The sequence below is a fragment of the Furipterus horrens genome, unplaced genomic scaffold, assembly GCF_987537825.1.
Source record: "Furipterus horrens unplaced genomic scaffold, mFurHor1.1.pri manual_scaffold_6, whole genome shotgun sequence".
NCBI lineage: Eukaryota > Metazoa > Chordata > Mammalia > Chiroptera > Furipteridae > Furipterus > Furipterus horrens.
Genome location: NW_028327176.1, coordinates 5,436,206 through 5,442,129, shown reverse-complemented (window position 1 = coordinate 5,442,129; position 5,924 = coordinate 5,436,206).

Here is a 5,924-nt window from a genome sequence, read left to right as displayed (position 1 = left end):
CCAGTTCGAATTCAACTGATTAGGTGAGGCCCACCCGCAATGTGGAGGGCAATCTGCTTTACTTAAAACTCACTGATTTAGATGTTAATCTCATCCAAAAACACCACCCTCACAGAAACACCCAGAATAATGTGTGACCGAATCTCTATGTACCATGGCCCAGCTAAGTTGACTCACAAAATTAAACACCACCCGACTGCACCGCTCCAATCTCTGCTTCCTCGATCATCCTGCCACTGCCTCCTCTTCTCTGTGTATCTTTCCCTCTATGTGTCTCTCGCATAAGAACACATGTGACCAAATTTAGAGTCTACATGGATAATCCAGGATAAGCTCCTCCCTGCAAGATTCTTAGTTAGGTCTGCAAAGACCCTATTTCCAAATAGAGTGACATTTACTCTCTTACTACATAAGGTAATATTTATGGTGCCCAGAGATTAGAATGTAAGCATGTTGTTTTGGGGCCCCCACTCACCCCACTGTATTTTCCCAACCAATGACAATGTCTCATTCTTCTAACTTGTCCACACTGTTAGTGTCCACAGGTAACTTTGGGGGATTGTATCACTTCACACTCATTCAAAACAAAATATTAATGACTCTACCCATGGCAGGCACGGTGCCAGCTGCTGGGGTCACAAAGATTCAAGATGGTTCTGGGTCTCAATAAGCTCACTCCTCAGGGGGAATGTTTTATATAAAGAGATAATCTCAGACCTAACATAATACGTGTCATATGCAATATATGCCGGACAGCCCTTTTTCCTCTCAGGTCGCCCTGTGCTTCTCTCTGATAGCATTTGAAACATCAGCTGTAACTAGCTGTTTACACATCCGTGTCCCTCTGCCACAAGACTCTGAGCCCCATGTATGACTTTTTTAACTTCTCTATCCCTAATGCTTAATGCAGATGCCTCGCAGAGGGTAGATCTTCAATGAAATGTATTGAGCTAATTAAATAATTTAACAAAATCTTTATGCTCCCACTAAGTGCCAGGCACTTGTCTAGATGCTACCATGCTAGCAGGATGCAGTCATTCAAAAATCCCTACCCGAACGAAGATGTGTTAAACTCTGGTGGGTGGATGAACACACACATGAATTAACGGCTAAATGGCAGGCTTTGGAATCACAGAAGAAGAAGCGCCTCTTCTGATGAAGGAAGTAAAATAAATTCTGAGTCTTGGATTCTTGAAAGGAGTTTTGAGGGGAGGTAGCCTCTGAAAGAGCACTTGGACTGAACAGCATGATTCCATTTGATTGATTTGTTATAGACTTCATGATCTCTGAGGAAAGAAGGGTTTTGGATTTTTTTAAGTACTTCTATCTCTGTTATATTTAACTCAATGTCTTAAACATAGAATATTCTCAAATTTCACCAACTGCCTCGACTACTGTGCTATTCCTTGTGGTAGCCATTAAGCCAATGAGGCTATTTAAAATTTAGTTAATTAAAATCAAATGAAATTAAACCACAGGTGTCTTAGTTACCATAGCTGCATCTCAGTTGTGCAATAGCTACATGTGGCTGGTGGCTACTGCACTAAGAATGGGAAGTACATGCAGTGAAGAGAACCACAGCTGCAGAAAGTTCTGCTGGACAGTCCTGGCCCAGAATGAAGAAATGAGCTGGTGCCAGTGTCTCAGAATGCGAGACCTGAAAGCATCCTTGCATCTCATGGACATAATTTTCTCACCTTACATTTGAGACACCAAGACCCAGAGAGGCCAAGCACCTGCCACATTCCCATGCTGAGCTGGTCCCAGGGATACTCATATTCTATGAGGGGCTAGAGTCTTTCATCTGGACCTCCTTTATACTAACGCACACTATACCTGGCTTTTGTTGTAGGGATTTCCAAGAAGACAAGTTTTATTGTGAAATAGACTCTCATAGCACAATTCACCATGGTCTTCCTGGTGAGACTCTGGACAACGCTGGTGAGAAATTTGCAAGACAGGCCTGCATTACTGAGTCAAAGCCTCTCCAGGTATCAGATCGATTGGGACAGTTCATCAGATCAAGAAATGGGTTCACCCCTGAAAAATCAACACTCAGTAATTGCAGTGACTGATTGTCAAGAACACAGAAAGAACAGTGGACAGGTGGAGAAAAGCCAGTGAATCATCGCAGAAAGGCTGACATTAGAAAGGCTCAAGTTTACATTGCATTCCTCCTCTGTACTGACACCGTGCCCTTAAGTAGATTCCTTCTCTTAGACTGTTTCCTTAACAGTCTCAGTATAAAATGACACCAACATCATTAAGTGGCTTTGCATATTAAATATTGGTTACTCCTGTAGTCCCTTCAGGCTGCCATAATAAAATACCATAGACTGAGTCACTTACAAACAACAGAAGTTTATTGCTTATAGCTGTGGAGGCTGAAGTCCAAAATCAAGGTCACTTTTGGACAAGGTCTTTCTCCCTGGTTCAGAGCTGGAACCTTCTTGCTGTGTCCTCATGTGGTGGAAGGGACAAGGGATCTTCCAGGAACCTTTTTCATAAGGCACCAATCTCATTCATGAGGGCCCGACCCTCGTGATCTAAGCACCTCCTAAAAATCTACCACCTAATACTACCATCTTTGGGGGTTAGGATTCAACTTAGGAATTTGGGGGAGGACACAAACCTTCAAAGCATAGCATTACATAGTAACTGACCCAAAGGAGATTCTAAAAGGAGGCTGGGTAGCTTTACAATTATTATGTCATTGCTATACTATCAGAAGAAGAAGACTGCGATTAGAAAAAGCAGATACAGAGACTTCCGGCCAAAATGGAAGCATAAGTAGACACACTGTGTCTTCCTTCACAACTAAGAAGGAATATATCTACCTCAAAACTATAAAAAACAACCAGAAACTCCAGGAAATTGAACTAAAGTGAAGTCCAACAAAGAAATAAAGAAGAAATACTCATCCAGACAGGTAGGAGGGACGGAGCCAGGGTGGTGAGGACGCAGTGTGGTGGCAGCTGTGGCGGCAGTGCTGTGGCTGGGGCCGGCCAGCAGAAAGCGCAGTCATACATTATAAAAGTCAGGAGGGACACCTGGGGAAAGATCCTAGCCCCAGATCAGACTGTGCAGCTCATGGTCCCAGCGCCAGGGGAAAATAAAGCCACATTGCTTCTGACTGTGCAGACCAGTGAGGGTTGGGACAGAGGAAGAAACTGCCGGTCTCTCAGAAGAGTCCGCTTGTTTCGTGGAAAAGTGATGAGCATTGCTTCCTCTCAGACCCCTCCCCCACATACAGTACCAAAATGGGTCATCCCGCACTGATGAATACCTAAGGCTCCATCCCTTTAACATGACAGGTGCAACAGCTGTACCTAAGTCACGAAGGGAAACACAGAAGGCTGTCAAGTTGAGGACACAAAGCAATATGGCCCGAAGGAGGGAATGGATCATGTTCCTGTGGAACTAAGCAGAGAAGAGATTGTCAACCTAACATATGTAGAGTTCAAAACACTGGTGATAATGTTGCTCATGGACTTTACAGACAAGATTAAGTACAACAAATGCATAAGAGAAGTGAAGGCTATGTTAAGTGAAACGAAGGAAAATCCATATAAAACCAGTGGTGAAGGGAAGGGAACCAGGGTCCGATCAATGATTTGGAACATAAGGAAGAAATAAACTGTCAGCCATTACAGAAGGAGGAAATAAGAACTGAAAAACATGAGGAGAGGCTTGGGAACCTCTGGGACAACTTTAAACGTGCCAGCATCTAAATCACATGGGTGCCAGAAGGAGAAGAGGAAGACAAAGAAATTGAAACCTTATGTGAAAAAATAATGAAGGAAAACTTTCCTAATTTGGTGAAGGAAATAGACATACAAGTCCAGGAAGCACAGAGAGTTCCAAAAAAGTTGGACCCAAAGAAGTCCACACCAAAACACATCATCATTAAAATGCCAAAGGTGAAAGATACAGAGAGAATCTTAAAAGCAGCAAGAGAAGAGAAGAGAGTTGCCTACAAAAGGGTACCTATAAGGCTCTCAGCTGATTTCTCAAAAGGAACTTTGTAAGCAAGAAGTGACTGATAAGAAGTATTCAAAGTGATGAAAAGCAAGGACCTACAACCAAGACTATTTTACCCAGCAAAGCTATCATGTAGAATGGAAGGGCAGAGAAAGTGTTTCCCAGACAAGGTAAAGCTGAAGGAATTCATCATCACCAAGTCATTATTACATGAAATGTTAAAGGGACCTATTTAAGTAAAAGAAGATCAAAACTATGAACACTAAAATGACTATCAACAAAGTCACAACTATCAACAACTGAATCTAAAAGTAAAAACAAAACCCAACTAAGCAAACCAGAATAGGAACAGAATCATAGGTACGGGGACCACTTGGAGGGTTATCAGCTGGGAGGGGGGAGGGGGAGAAATGGGGAAATGGTGCAGGGACTAAGAAGCATAATCGGTTGGTACAAAATAGGGGGAAGTTAAGAATAATATTGGAAAGGGTGAAGCCAAAGAACTTACATGCATGACCCATGGACATGAACTAAGGGGGTGAGATTGCTGGAGGAAAGGGGGTACTGGGTGGACGGGAGCAAAGGGAAAAGAAATTGGGACTGCATAATCAATACAATTTACTTTAAATAAAAGAAAGAAGAAGCATATACAGACATACTAAGAACAAGTACATACAGTGAGCTCATTATGCACCGAGCATCAACCTATATATATGCTTTGCACAAAGCCATCCATTTAATGCTTACAACAGCCTTATCAGAAAGGTACTAATATCCTCCCTGCTTTTCACCTGCAGAAACTGAGGCACAGAGTGACTTCCCTATGACCATCAATAATAAATGCATAGGCGAAAGCAAACGCAGGCACTCGGACCCCAGAATGCGTGCGGCTAACCACCTGCCTCCAAGCGGGAACGGCCCCGCCTCCCTCCAGCACATCTACACCCTCTCCACGCAGTGAGAACCTAGGAATGACTCTTTGTGGCGTGGATACCCTGGAATTTAGGACTTCAGCTGTGGGAGGGGGGAGAGTTGAACCCTAGGGTTCTCCAGGACTTGGGTTCCGGCCTAATGTGACAGTTTGAAGCACCTCATTCCCTACGGGCTGCCTGGATCCCTCGCAGGGGCAGCTCTGTGTTTTCTCTTTAGATTCTTGCCAGCGCAGCACTGACGCCTGGTTGAGCTAAAATGCAAACAGCCGCAGCTTGGGCTTGTTTCCATCCTCCCGAGCCCGTTCCTGTTTTCAAAGCATCACAGGTTGTTGAAACGCAAACATCCTACCTAATAATTTTAGCTCTGCAAAAAGCGTCTCCCGTGGAAAACTGCCCATATCCAGTTTTCATTTGTCCGTTTCTGTAATAAACACTCCTGTCAGGTTACACGGGCCAGGAACTGTGCATGAGGACACGGGATAGACAGACGAGTCCCTTCTGCGAGCAGCTCAGAGCAGGTAGGGGACACACGCATGTCAACCAAAAATTAAATCCTATCCTTTGTGAAAGAAATCTCTATAAGAAACAAGAGGAGCATAGAGGACAGAGTGGCCCATCTACCTGAGAGGCCAAGAAAGATTCCATTGGCCTCCTAACTCAGTGACTTGTCAGGTGACATCCCCACCACTTCCTTGGAATGTTGCGTGAGGCCACATGGAGGAGAGTGCACCCCTGGCTTTCTGGGATGTGTGGATTTTTTCTCGTGTCTGTTTTGAGAAACATTAGTGAACGTTTGCTTGGGTTAAGGTCTGGCTGTCTGCCCTATTTGGCCAAACCGAAATTTTGAAACACATTCTGAGGGGTGGGTTTTTCTTTCCAATTCTTTAATTTAACAACTGGAAAGCTCCATGGGATTCATTCATCTTTGTATCTTTTCAAATGACTTTCACTGAAAGGGCCACTATGTTGAAGTCACCACTTTGCTTTAAATAATCTTTCTACTGTGTACTC